The 12,803-nt window shown below is 46.6% G+C and overlaps 1 long non-coding RNA gene across 4 annotated transcripts; it reads right to left on the bottom strand.

The window, feature by feature from the left end:
- Window positions 1-835: 835 nt before the first annotated feature.
- Window positions 836-4,576, bottom strand: LOC123084797 (uncharacterized). 4 transcript variants are annotated; one of them, XR_006439415.1, is made up of 6 exons: window positions 4,049-4,576; window positions 3,075-3,315; window positions 2,889-3,005; window positions 2,701-2,799; window positions 2,054-2,243; window positions 836-1,339 (listed from the first exon to the last, which is right to left on the bottom strand). It is a non-coding gene; the product is annotated as an uncharacterized lncRNA (long non-coding RNA). The 4 variants fall into 4 exon arrangements; XR_006439413.1 differs by having other exon boundaries at window positions 2,054-2,140; XR_006439414.1 differs by having other exon boundaries at window positions 2,054-2,799; window positions 2,889-3,027.
- Between the last annotated feature and the right edge of the window lie 8,227 nt (window positions 4,577-12,803).

Below are 12,803 nucleotides of genomic sequence, written 5' to 3'. Positions count from 1 at the left end.
GCCCGGACCTTCCGGCCCCCCGATGCCATCACATCTCCACCGCGCCAACTCTCTGGTTAGGCCAGACCCTCCCCGGAACCTCCGGTGCCTGGAACTTCCGGCCCTGCCTGCGCGCAGCCACTTGGGCTGAGGCCCGTGTACCCTTTCGTCACCTAGACTATATATACTCTATCCCGTACGACTTTCTAGGGTTAGCGTTGGTTTAGCTCATACTTAGAGATAGAGCTTCGCTCATCCACATCGGATCTACTCCTCGTGAGAGACCGCGGCCTCTTCGGAGAAGATCTCTTTGGATTCAAGCCTCCTTTCTAAGGGAAGACCCCCCCGTGGATTCAAGACTTCCTCACGGAGAAGAACCGGCTACCCTTGTATCGTCCTTAGTTGTCCGTGGATTCGTGTATCGTTCTATGTACCCGAGGATCTAGCACATGTGTGACTTGTTCTTGTTAGTTTGAGTGTTCCTCTTGTGTTTCCCCTTGTGTTTTCCATCGTTTCCCTCCTCGTGTTCTTCGCGTTCTTCGCAGGATCCGCTCCTTTCGTGAAAGATCGGGCGATTAGGGTTCCACCCTACACCATCGGCTGCCGGGAAAACTATTTCCCGGCATATACAGATCTCCCGGCAGTTCCGCTGCCAGGAAGCCCCATTCTCCCGGCAGATAGATGTGGTATGCCGGTAATCTAATTCCCGACAGTTATGATAATCCCTGGCAGATAGTCTGCCCTTGGCCTTTACTAGCCGCAGTTTGCCTGATCCTGGTAGCGTGTATATTTATTTTTATTTTTGTTCACACGTATATTTATTTTTATTTCTATTCACACAGGAATTGACTCAATATTCAGTAGCAAATCTCAAACACATAATGACTAAAAATTCAGTACTACAACATTCATACATGCATTTAGTAGCGTCCAACTACATCAATAAACAGAATTTACATAGACAATAAGATTTCTTTTGTTCAAACTAAGCTAAACAAGTGGTTTGAGCTTGACACACAGCTACAGCCATGTCCAGGAAGACAAATTGCTTGTTCGGAACCTTTTTGTTGGATGACTTCATTAGATGTCTTGTGAATAACAGACTCGCCACCATCATGTGAAACAACATAATTTAAACAGGACCACATGTCTCCCGCAGAAGAATCACCAAGCTTGCAATGCTTTTGAAGATCAGAGCTTAACCTTGCGCCACAAGATTGTGTTTTTGCTATGAATACAAGAAACATCATGTAGACATCCTAGTTGACTGGAACAACTGCTATCACGTAAAAGTTTTGTAGCATTCTAACAATCTCATCCTTGTGACAGAACTTACAAGCTTGAGACACAACTTGTTGAACTGCAGAGAAAACAAAATCAAGTTTAAATTTTTGAAAGTACAAACTAGCAGCATCTACAGACTAACAAAATATTAACATCAAACCAGGAAAAGATTTAAAAACATGTAATGAAGATATGACAACTGACATGTACTTTTTCTAGAATATTTCAGACTTTCAGTGTGTATATCTAGCAATATTACTATCAATGATTATAAATGATAATTTTTGACACTTCCAAATACAATTCCGGATGTATAGTACATAGTAAGCAGTAAAATACAACGTCAAACAACTTGTACACATGAGAAAACTGCATGCCAAGCATAGCATGCTCCGTCCGAAAAAGCTTGTCCCTCAAAAGATAACATCATGCAGGACCATACAGATAAACAAAATTTCTCATGCCATTTGATGATTAGTTGTGTACCATGTATAGGGCGGAGGCAATATATCTTCCATTTTAAAAGGAAAGGAAGGGCATCACTTCTATCAAGATCTCCCAAGTTACAAGGGTAAACTACTCGTGGTAGAAGTCCACGCTACCATATTACAAGTTCATCACTCCTATCAAGATCTCCCAAGTTTTCTAACCAAAGTTACATTAAAAGAGAACATCAAAAGGGATATTACCAGAGTGTGCAAAAGTACTGCATGTAAGAGAAGAATGCCACAATAAAACATCATAAGTTTAGTTGCATGGATATCCCAACACAAGAAAATTAGGAACTCACTCCGGAGGAAGATCGCCAACGAGCATCCAGTCAGCATCCTTGTCTTCATAGGTAAGGACATACTCATGGTCCCTAAGAGCATCGGACCTAGAACCATCAGCAAACCTCTTTCATGTTGATGTTTTGCAAGAACATGTTCTGCTGTAATACTATGATTTTACTTATGAATCTGCTTCCTTGAAATATAAATCTATTTTAGAGGAAAACAAAAAATACCTATAGTTACACAAAGTTCTATAAGTAAGGCTAGGAATAGAGTACTTAATACTATTACAGAGGCAGCGTGCTATTTAATTGATATAATGGAAGAAACTGTATAAAAGTTGAACATCAACAGACTAACTGAACCAGGTTACCAAAAGCTGCTTCACAAACTAGAAAATGCATAAGGAAAAACTCATTCCTAACTTCACATTTACTACAGGCTAGATATTAACCTATATTTGGTAACTTACATCTACAAACAACAAAGGAAAATAACACTACATATATACAGGGCCGGTCCTGAATTTTCTGAGGCCCATAGCAAACTTAAAAAATGGTGCCCATCAAGACAGCAACTACAACATAGTGCATAATTTCATTCGTATAGATATATATGACAAAATTTTATTCGACTTCAAATTTCAATAGAAAAACGGGAACACCTGAATCATTGGAGGAGAAAAGTAGAGATTGAACTGTCCAATTCCAAACACCTCGGGCTTCAATGGTCCTTGCTGTCCTCGATTCCCTGTTTGAGCAAACTGTGCACAGAGAGAAGACCAATCAGGGAGCCAAAATTAAATTAAACAAATTATAAAAGGATAAAATGGAAAATGGACTGAAAAAATACCAGATCTTTTTGAGGCAGCGTCCATCCTGGTTGCAAAGCAAATGGGGCTGATGAGGTTCTGCCAGCCTGCCCCTGCCGCTGCTCACTGAATGGGCCAGACTACTTATAGGCAGTGTGCTGCAGGAAAAAAATGAGAAATCTATAAGGAAGTGATAATGAAAAAAATTAAGGGTGATCAGAACCAACCATAATCAATAATGCTAGGTGCTTTGGAAGAGGAGCAGAACTGAGAACAAGTGATGAAGCAACTGAACATCCTCTCGAACTCAAGGGAAATATTCTCGTGGCTCAAGTAAGTCTTGAGGTCGACCTTCCCCGGGTATTCTGTCTCGCTTCTACCTTCATTCTCCGCCTTGGTCTTTGTGCGTTGGCAGCTAGCCTGTTCTTCCGGTAGCTCCGAACAGACAGCCACTCAAAAACTTCTTCACTAAAGATGCATAAAAAACACTTGCTATCAGATCAGGTCAAAGCAAACAACAACTGAATGCATGGTTTTTTAAAAGAGACATCAGCCTTGTGAACGTTAGTGCAGGCCATGCCACAACTCGCAAATGTCACTCCATATTTATCCAGATAGTACAAGACCTGATTACTAGCAAATTCCACATATCCATTTTGGACAATGCAATGCCTGCTACAATAATACTAGCTCGGGTGAGACAGTAAATAGTAGTGTTCATCTATGAGATGCAGTTTAGTTGTTCGTCCTTTTCAATTACCCAGAAAGAAGTTTCAAGCCATCTACATAACAATCTGCAGATATACACTTATCTATACACTATAATGCTTGACAAAGTCAGTACAAGTAGCATTTTTTTAATGGAGGGGGTAAAAGTAGTATTGCTTCGATTCTAATTGTAATCATTGACAACTTTCAACACAACTTACAGAATTAAAGAAATAAAATGTAGAATTGCTAAACTTTAGCACCTTCACTCCAATATGCAAGTACAGATGATGAAAACTTCCAAAGTACATGTAAACTGGTATATCATTGATTAATCCTTGATTAAACAAACTACACCAGATCCTTCTAGCTAGCACATGGGTCAAACAATTGATATGCGTCCAAATTTTGGATCACACATCAGCACAAAAGCTCACGAAAGACAAAACAATCTGGATTATCTACTAGAAGAGAGGAGAAATCCATATGTTACCAGACTGCCGGCATCTTCTGGTTCCTGGTCGCTCACTTCTGTGTCACTTGCAGGGGTGACACCGGGGCACCCAAACCTAGCCGCCAAACTACAACCATGCCATTGCCGCCGGCTGCACCGAAGGCGGCCACCCAAAGCATATGGCCGCTTCCTAGCTTCACGCTCTGCTCGGGCCGCACGGATCTGGAGTTGTGCCCCGCGCCCCGTTGGCCGCCTCTTGCGCACGTGCTTCGCCGGATCCGGGGGCCACGCAACCGCGTCCTTCTCCCGCATCCCCGCGGCAGATCCGCGGTGTGGGCAACGGCTGCGACCTCCTCCGCCCATCGGGTCTTCCTCCCTTCCCGTCCTTGTGCAGATAGTCTCGGACGAAGAGGCGAAGGTTAGCTGGCGACAATAGTCGGGGAGGCACTGCGGTGGGATGCTTGGGGGTGGCGAATGGTGGTCGGGCACAGCGGAAGGTGCTCGGCGGCGGAGGTTGCCGGGGTGGTAGGTCGATTTGGATGAGGTTGTCATTTGGGCCAGGCTGCGGACTGGGGTGCGGCTGAGATTCCTTTTTTTAGGGGACGGCCGAGATTCCTTTGCGTGAAACATTCGGGCTTCGCGCGCTCTTCCACGCCTGGGCGCGCTTTGGGCCCAGTTATTTTGCTCGCGCGCCAGTCCCCGGCAGATAATGGGCCGGGCTTTAGTTGCGCCGGCAGATACTATGACGTGAAAAGTAGTCTTTATTCCCGGCAGTAGGATTGCCCTCGTTTGTTAACTTCTACCGGCAGTTTACTTGCCTTTAAGTAATTTTGCCGGCAGTTGTAGGATTCCCGGCAGATAGTATGCCCTTATTCAGATATTTTTCCCGGCAGTTAACTGCCCCTAATCAAGGGTTATGGTGTAGTGTGTCCGTGTTGAAGAGCCTTATTGCGGGCCTGGATTCCGGGCAGGTGCGGGACCACCTGCTCTTGCGTGGTTTTATGGATGGCTATCGGTGGCAAGGTGATGAAGATGACTATGAAGTCGTCCGAGGGGGGCGGGCAAGAAATGAGGAAGGGCAGCAAGACAACCACCGCGGCTCGGACGGGCGAGAAGACGAAGAATCTCCAGGACATGATCACGACGGTGATGCTGTACATAGTCATCATGTAGAAGATGCTGGACATGATGATGAGGAAGATGCCGGAGCAGACGAAGGGCATGATCATGAAGATGAAGATGCCAGCGGAGCAGACGACGATGGACCATCGATGGGCTGGGTGCAGGACCCTCATATTCAAGAGATGCTTCTCAAGCAGACGGATAACGCAAGAGCTGCCGCCCGAGAGAAAGCCAAGCTGGATCAACTGGAGATAGATGCGGTTACTCCATTGTATGAAGGATGCAGGCCCGAGGATACCCACCTGAAAGTAACGCTCATGGCTCTAGAGATGAAGGTAAAACACAAAATGACCGACGCATGCTTCGAAGAGAACATGTCATTCTGGCACGAACGTCTTCCCAAGGGGAACAAGTGCCCTACCAGTTTCGAGGAGGCGAAGAAAATCATGTGTCCTCTGGATTTACCGCACGTGAAATACCATGTGTGCATGAACAATTGCATCATTTATCGGGACGAGCACACGGAGTCTACCATATGTCCAGTGTGCGGTGTCACTCGATACAAGAAGAGGAAGAAAGCTCCTCGAAAAGTGGTGTGGTACTTTCCTCGTCTGCAGCGGTATTTCACGGACCCTAAGGTAGTAAAGCTCCTGCGTTGGCACGCAGATAGGGAGGAGAAGAAGTGAGAAGATGACGCAAATGATCCGGAGATAAATAAAAAAGACAAGATGTTGAGTCACCCTAAGGATGGGAGCCAGTGGCAAGCGTTGAACTTCGAACACCCAGAATTTGGGAAGGATCCAAGGAACATCGTGCTGGGCGCGAGCACCGATGGAGTCAATCCGTTTGGCAGCCAGAGAAGCACACATAGCACCCGCCCTGTGTTTGTGTGGATGTACGACCTTCCCCCTGGTTGTGCATGAAGAGGAAGTACATTGACATGAGTATGCTAATTGAAGGGCCAAAACAACCAGGGAACGACATCAATCTGTATCTGGGGCTGCTGAAAGAGGAGTTAGACACGCTGTGGAAAATGCCAGCGAATACGTGGCACGCCGCAGAGAAAGAATATTTCCCTATGAGAGCCGCACTGCTCACGACGGTGCACGACTATCTCGGTTACGGATATCTCGCGGGGCAGGTGGTCCACGGATTTTCTGGATGCGTCAGGTGCATGGATGACACAATGTATCGCCAGCTAGATAGAGATTCTGGGTCTTCGAAAACCGTGTTCATGGGCATCGAAGGTGGCTTTGCGACGATGACCCGTGGAGAAAACGCAAGGATCTGTTCGATGGTGAAACCGAACCCCGAAGACGCCCGCGTACGAGGAGCGGCGAGGAAATAGATGAGCTGTTGAAAAATTGGAAAGATTGCCCATTGCCGGGAAAGAAGCAAAAGGCACCAGAGCCGGGAAAAAAGCAAAAGGCGCCAGAGCCGCTGCTGAAGGTATGGAAAACGAGGTCTGTTTTATGGGACTTGCCGTACTAGAAGATCCACCGTGTGCCTCACAGCCTTGATGTCATGCGTATCACGAAGAACGTGTGCGAGAGTCTGCTTGGTACCCTACTCAACATGCCAGAGAGGATCAAAGATGGGCCGAAAGCAAGGGCAGACTTGAAATCAATGGGTACTGGCCAAATCCAAGACCGCGGGCGCAAACGTCACCGTGAAAAATGAGCCATGGGTACTGGCTTCCCAAGTGGAACAATGCTTCTTCATTACCGACCCGTCAAAGCCCAGTCATGTTGTCGTGAGGAGAGGCAAAAGGAAGATCATCGAAATGGATGGAGTAGCCAATGAGCAAGACTTCGACAAGTACGGGGACCCGAAGATCGAACATGACGACGACGATGAAGTAGCAGCATACACCACAAGAAGAAGCAGGACCACCCTACCTAAAGGACGTCTGTTCCACATAAGAACTCCATTTACGAAAAAGAAGGGCAAGAAGATTGTGAACAGATAGCTAGCTAGCTAAGATCGATTGTATTTAAATTGTAGTCTTCATTTCTCGATTGTATTTCATGGGCACTTTTTGAACTATCATGAATATTTTTAAATTTCATGCGCACTTTTTGAATTCATGAAAAAATATTGAATATTCATGAGGACACTCGATCTCGATCGCTATCCCCCTCGCCAGACCCCCCTTGCCAGATCCCCCTCGCCGCCGAGCACCCCTCGCACCCTCCCCCGCTCCACCACCGCCGACGATCCCCACACCCTCCCCCGCTCCACCGTCACAAATGAATGCAACTAAAAATCCAAAAAAAACAAATTTGATTATATTTTCAAAAAACAAATTTGATTATATTTTCAAATAACAAATTTGATGATATTTTTTTATATTCATAAATATGTTCAAATAACAAATCTGATGATATTTTTAAAAAAATTATTACTATTTTTATAAAAATTTATTACTGTTTCATATTCATATTCATTTTCTAAAAAATTATTAGATGCAACAAAATAATAATAATAAAAAATCTTACTTATGGCGCACGACTGGATGGTGCGCCATTGCTATCTAAAAAAAGAATACTTATGGCGCACGGTCCCGCTGGTGCGCCATTGCTATGAAAAAAAACATTCTAATGGCGCACCGCCAGGGGGTGCGCCATTAGTAATCTTCCCCCATCCATACACTTCGTCCCTCCCTCTCGCCAGACACTTTGTCCCTCTCCCTCCACCGCACCGCTCCCTCCCTCGTCCCTCCCTCCACCGCGCCACCGCCGCCGCTGCCCCGACCCACTGCGCCGCAGCCGCCCACGCGCCCCCGCCGCCTCCCTCTCCCCTTCCTCCCCCTCGAGCACCGCCTCCCCCGAGCCCCACCTCCCCCCGAGCGCCGCCTCCCTCGAAACCCTAGAAACCCGCCGGAGATTTGGAGCCTCGGAGCCGTCGGAGCCTCGGAGCCGCCCCACGTCCACCAGGAGAGGAGGCCCGCCGGAGATTTCGAGCCTCGTAGCCGCCGGAGACTTGGAGCCTCGGAGCCGCCCCACGTCCACCAGGAGAGGAGGCCCCACGTCCACCAGGAGAGGAGGCCCGCGACCTCCCCGCCATCTATCCCCGCCTCCCCCAAGCTCGCCGACTCCGCCCTCCGTCGTCTCCGCTCCGGCCACCACCTCATCGTGGTCAGGTAACCCTCCTCCCTCTGCCTCTCTTCTCCTCTCTTCATCCTCTCCTCCCTCCCGGCCATGCCCTCTTCTTCTCTCTTTTGCTAGGTTTAGGTCAAATCCCTCTCGAATTTAGGTCAAATTAGGTTCAAAAAATTGTGGGAGTAGTGCCTAGCAAACATGAATAATTAGTACTCCATGTGCATTGGAGTACTTGGTACCTGCAAGATTTGAACACTCAACTGCAAAAGTCGAGGTATCTTTTTCATGCTTGTTGTCTATTGGTTGAAGGATCACTGCCTCTGCCTCACTGGCTGACACTTCCATGGTGCTATATCCTCGTTGCTTTAATTGTATAGCATTAGATATAGACATTTGAATCAAATTTGTGATCATCAAACATCAAAATTGCAGGGGAGAGGTTGGTGCCTGGATTGCATTCGTTGTAGTCATCCTGCGGCTCTTCTTCCCGCGTCACTTCCCTGGTATCATTTCCTACCTAATCTTTTACCTATCCTTGCTGCCCCTAGCAAATTATCACTATGTGTTGCATTTCTCATCTTTGTTGTGCCCTGTAAAGAGAATTTTCTGCTTATATAGCACTACCAAAAAACATGTCCTTATTTTTCATCTACGCAAGAAGCCGCTAAACTGTTACATAAATCACGCAATGAGTACTTGGTGCCTAGCAAACATGTATTTGTTCATGGTTTATAGACGAAAAATGCACTGGACACACTTAAGAAAAATGCACTGTATCATGTATTTGTCCATGGTTTATAGATGAAAATGAGTTATTTTGGACATTAACCATTGCAAGCAGTGTGTTGCTACCACTGTCCTGCAAGGTAAGGGACATGTAGGACTGAAAGTGGATTCAGTCCTGTTTGCAGCTAGATACAGACTAATTGCAAACTGTGCTCTTTATTATATCCCAGTAAAATAAAATATAGGATAAAGTATGTAGTGCTGGCTCCTAAGCATGAGTAGAGCTATCTAGTCTCTGCAATCAACTTAAAGCCCCAGTATTCAGTTGTTGGTCTGTTTGGTGTGATACATAACACAAGATGGGTTTGGTGTGGTTCTAGTCAAGAGATATGGGCTCTTAATTACAAGTAAATATAGGGTTCAAGATGAGTATGTTGATTATCTAGGGTTGAATCTTAATTACAAGTAAATATAGGGTTTAATTTGTGTTTGGGGTTGGAGCTGGGAAGAGAGACAGAGGGATAGGAGGGGGGAGGGGAAAGAGAAATGTTTATTTTAGGGTTTAATTAGGGCAGTGGCATGGTGCCCAGCCCAGGTGATATGACTGTCAATGCATGTTCATGTTCATGTTGAGAACCTGTCACAATGCTTGACTTGAGTATGTTTAATCCTCATTTTCTATGCATGCAGAACATCTTATTTCAGTAGTGGTGCTCTTTTGACAAAAATGTTTTAGTTACTTTTGTAAGGAAAAAAATAGGTGCATTTTAAGGAGAATCGTACTGTCTGTGTACCTAAGTAGTACAGCAGCACTGCATGCCTAACAGAGCTGCACGATAATTAAACATTAACAAGAGGTTGATTTTCTTCTTTCTGTCCAACAAACATGATGGTGCCAGGTAAAGGTATCTTTTCTGTGAAGTCATGCAGATTCGATGAATCTTCTCATATGTGCTTCTATATGATTTTTTTTTCTTTTTTCTCCTGTTGTTCTGTTAATAACCAGATCTGATACCAGTGAGTTAGATGCCCATGCATGCATGAGCTGGCTGACAGACAATGCAGCTTAATCAAATTAAACTCAAGATTCTGGTGTTTAACCCTGTTGTGTTGCTTCTAGAAATAATATAAAAGCTGTGAACAAGAAATCTGTGGAGTTGGCACTTTACATAAGGTTGTAGATCATTATAGTGTCCTAATGTCTAAGACTGTTGCATTGGAGGTTCATCTTGCAAACATATCAGAACTTGCAAACATTTTATTACTTGTTGCATTGGAGGTTCATCTTGTCTTGAGGCAAACAAATCAGCATTGGAGGCTCATCTTTGAGGCTCATCTTTATTACATATTAGAACTTGCAAACAAATCTGTGAAAGACTTGTAAAGTTGCTGGGTTTTGTCTCCGACCATTGTGTCGTGATGAATTTGCAGGTACCCCCAGAGGCCCTTGATTTTGCCGGAATGTCGATTAACTTCCGTTCCAGCAAATTCGGGTACTCCATATGTCCTATTTTCAGCAAAGGTCATGCTGAAATTTTCCGTGAATTTTAGCGTGATTTTGCTAAAAATAGGACATATGGGGTACTTGCGACTAATGCATGGGCCGGGGTATCTTAGTACTTAGTTAAGTAGGATCAACTGCCCCGCCATTCTTGCTGCATTAAACCATAGGTGGCAATAGAGCCAAGTGATTAGGCCCAACTTAGAATTCTCCTTAGCATCGATAAACCCTAGATGATAAACCCAACATAGGTGGCAATAGAGCCAAGTGATTAGTGCCAAGTGATTAGGCCCAACCTAGGGTGCCTCGACATCGATAAACCCTAAATGATGAAAACTTAACTTGGCTTCTATAGGGTGCCTCGGTGTCGATGAGAACCTAAATGATGTACGCTTAGCCTTTTAGGGTGCCTCGGCGTCGACAAACCCTAAATGATAAAAGCTTAGCTTTTAGGATGCCTCGGTGTCAAAAAACCCTAAATGATGAGACCATGATCTTGTTCCTTGACAATAACCAACTTTTTGACCAAACTTTTTTCCTATTTAGAGCGAAACATGGCCCACAACGATGAGGCCGGCGGTTCGGGCGGCAAGCAATTATGGGAGCTGTCCCAGGAGTTGGAGGAAGAACATCACCGCTATGAGGACGCTGCGGAAGACACCGATCCTGACTACACAACCCCTAGTGGCATCGGGGATGACACCACTGATGATGGCGCCGCGGATGCCACCACTGATGATGGCGGCACACGCACAGATAGCAGCCAACCGAAGAGGCAACGGAAGGACCGGCGCCCGAGCGTGCTTGGCACCGTTAGGGAGGAATTTACTGAAGTGAACTCCGACGGGCATCCGGCGGTTCCCAAAGAAGTAGTCAAGGAGTACTCGGTTCAGCTCGGGTGCATTCTCCGGAGCACCGTCTTGATCAACACCGAGAACCTAAGGCATAAGGACTGAGGGAATTTGCGCAGCCTCCTCTTCACAAAGCTGCATGAACGATACAAGTTCCCCGCTGAGTTTGCAAACACGCGCCTCTCAGGGAATAAAGTGAACGGTGCCGCCCTCACGAGGATGAGCACGGCCTTGTCTACTTGGAAAAGCACGGTGAAGGCAACGATTGAAAAAGGTGATAGTTATGAGAATATCAAGGCGAAATATCCTTTGATGAGCGAAGATGACTACAAGGAGTTCAAGATCAAGTGCGAGAGCAGCGCAACCTTTGAATCAAGTCAGTGGGGGAAATAAATGCAGAAGTTGAACTTAGGGGTCCACCAACTCGGTCCTGACGGCTACAGAGTGGCGGAGCCTATATGGGACAAGGAGGACACAAAGCGTGCCGAGCAAGGCCTACCGCCCCGCTTCAAGAAATACCGTGACAAGCAGACCAGGAACTTTCTCAGGGCCCGGTACAAGGAGGACCCGGTAACAAAGGAGCTTACCACGGATCCGAAGACCAGGGCACTTGAGCTTGTTCTGGTAAGGAATACACCCCCGCATAATTAGCTACATATGGTTGCATTATAATTAATCCCCAATATTTTTAAATGGTTCACGTTCCTTCCGCAGGACAATGAAAGCAGTAGCGCGGGGTCGTCTCAAAGCTCCCCTTTCGACACCCCTTTAAATAGGGCATTGAACGTAATGAAAAACAAGGATAAGCTCAGTAAGCCGACGTCAGCTGGTCATGTGGCCGGCAAAGGCTTGTCCACAAAATGATCGTCATACTATACCGCTGGTGGGCGAAAGGAGAAAAAGACCAGCTCGGAAAGCCAGTTGCGCGAGGTTGAAGCACTCAAGGCACAAGTGGCGCGGATTCCAAAGATTGTCCAAGAGCAAGTGCAACAACAACTAGGAACGACGCTCAACGCCATGGTGCCTACGTTGATTCATGGGCTGAAGACGTGGATTGCGGGCAGCCAACATGGGCCTCCCCTGGTTCCCAGCTTCACGGCCAGCAACTCGCACAACGCGCAGGCGGCGCCATTGGTGTCTTCGGCGGAGGCGGTATTCGTGTCTCCGGCGCCGGCACGGGCATTGGAGCTTAATGCACCCGGGTGTACGTCGGCCGGCACCTCGCCAGCAAGCGGCCCCTCCGTTAGTTGCACGCCTGCCGTTGGCGGTGCCTCGACATTAGCCGAGCTCGACGGCATCACGGTAACTAAGCCTCTCGGCCGATGACTTCATCTCCTTGCCTTTGACTGGGCATCCCTGATGCCCTACATGTTTTCGCAGGGCGCCGCCAACGTTCCTTGCACTCTCCTGCACTTCGTGGGCGGCCAGTTGGTCGATGTCGCCAAGGGCAGAATCGTTCAACCGGGCAACCCCCTGTTCCACGGTAATCCGAT

The sequence above is a fragment of the Triticum aestivum genome, chromosome 4A (assembly GCF_018294505.1).
Source record: "Triticum aestivum cultivar Chinese Spring chromosome 4A, IWGSC CS RefSeq v2.1, whole genome shotgun sequence".
In the NCBI taxonomy this organism is placed as follows: domain Eukaryota; kingdom Viridiplantae; phylum Streptophyta; class Magnoliopsida; order Poales; family Poaceae; genus Triticum; species Triticum aestivum.
The sequence above is the reverse complement of the archived record's forward strand: the minus strand, read 5'-3'. Positions and strand labels throughout refer to the sequence as shown.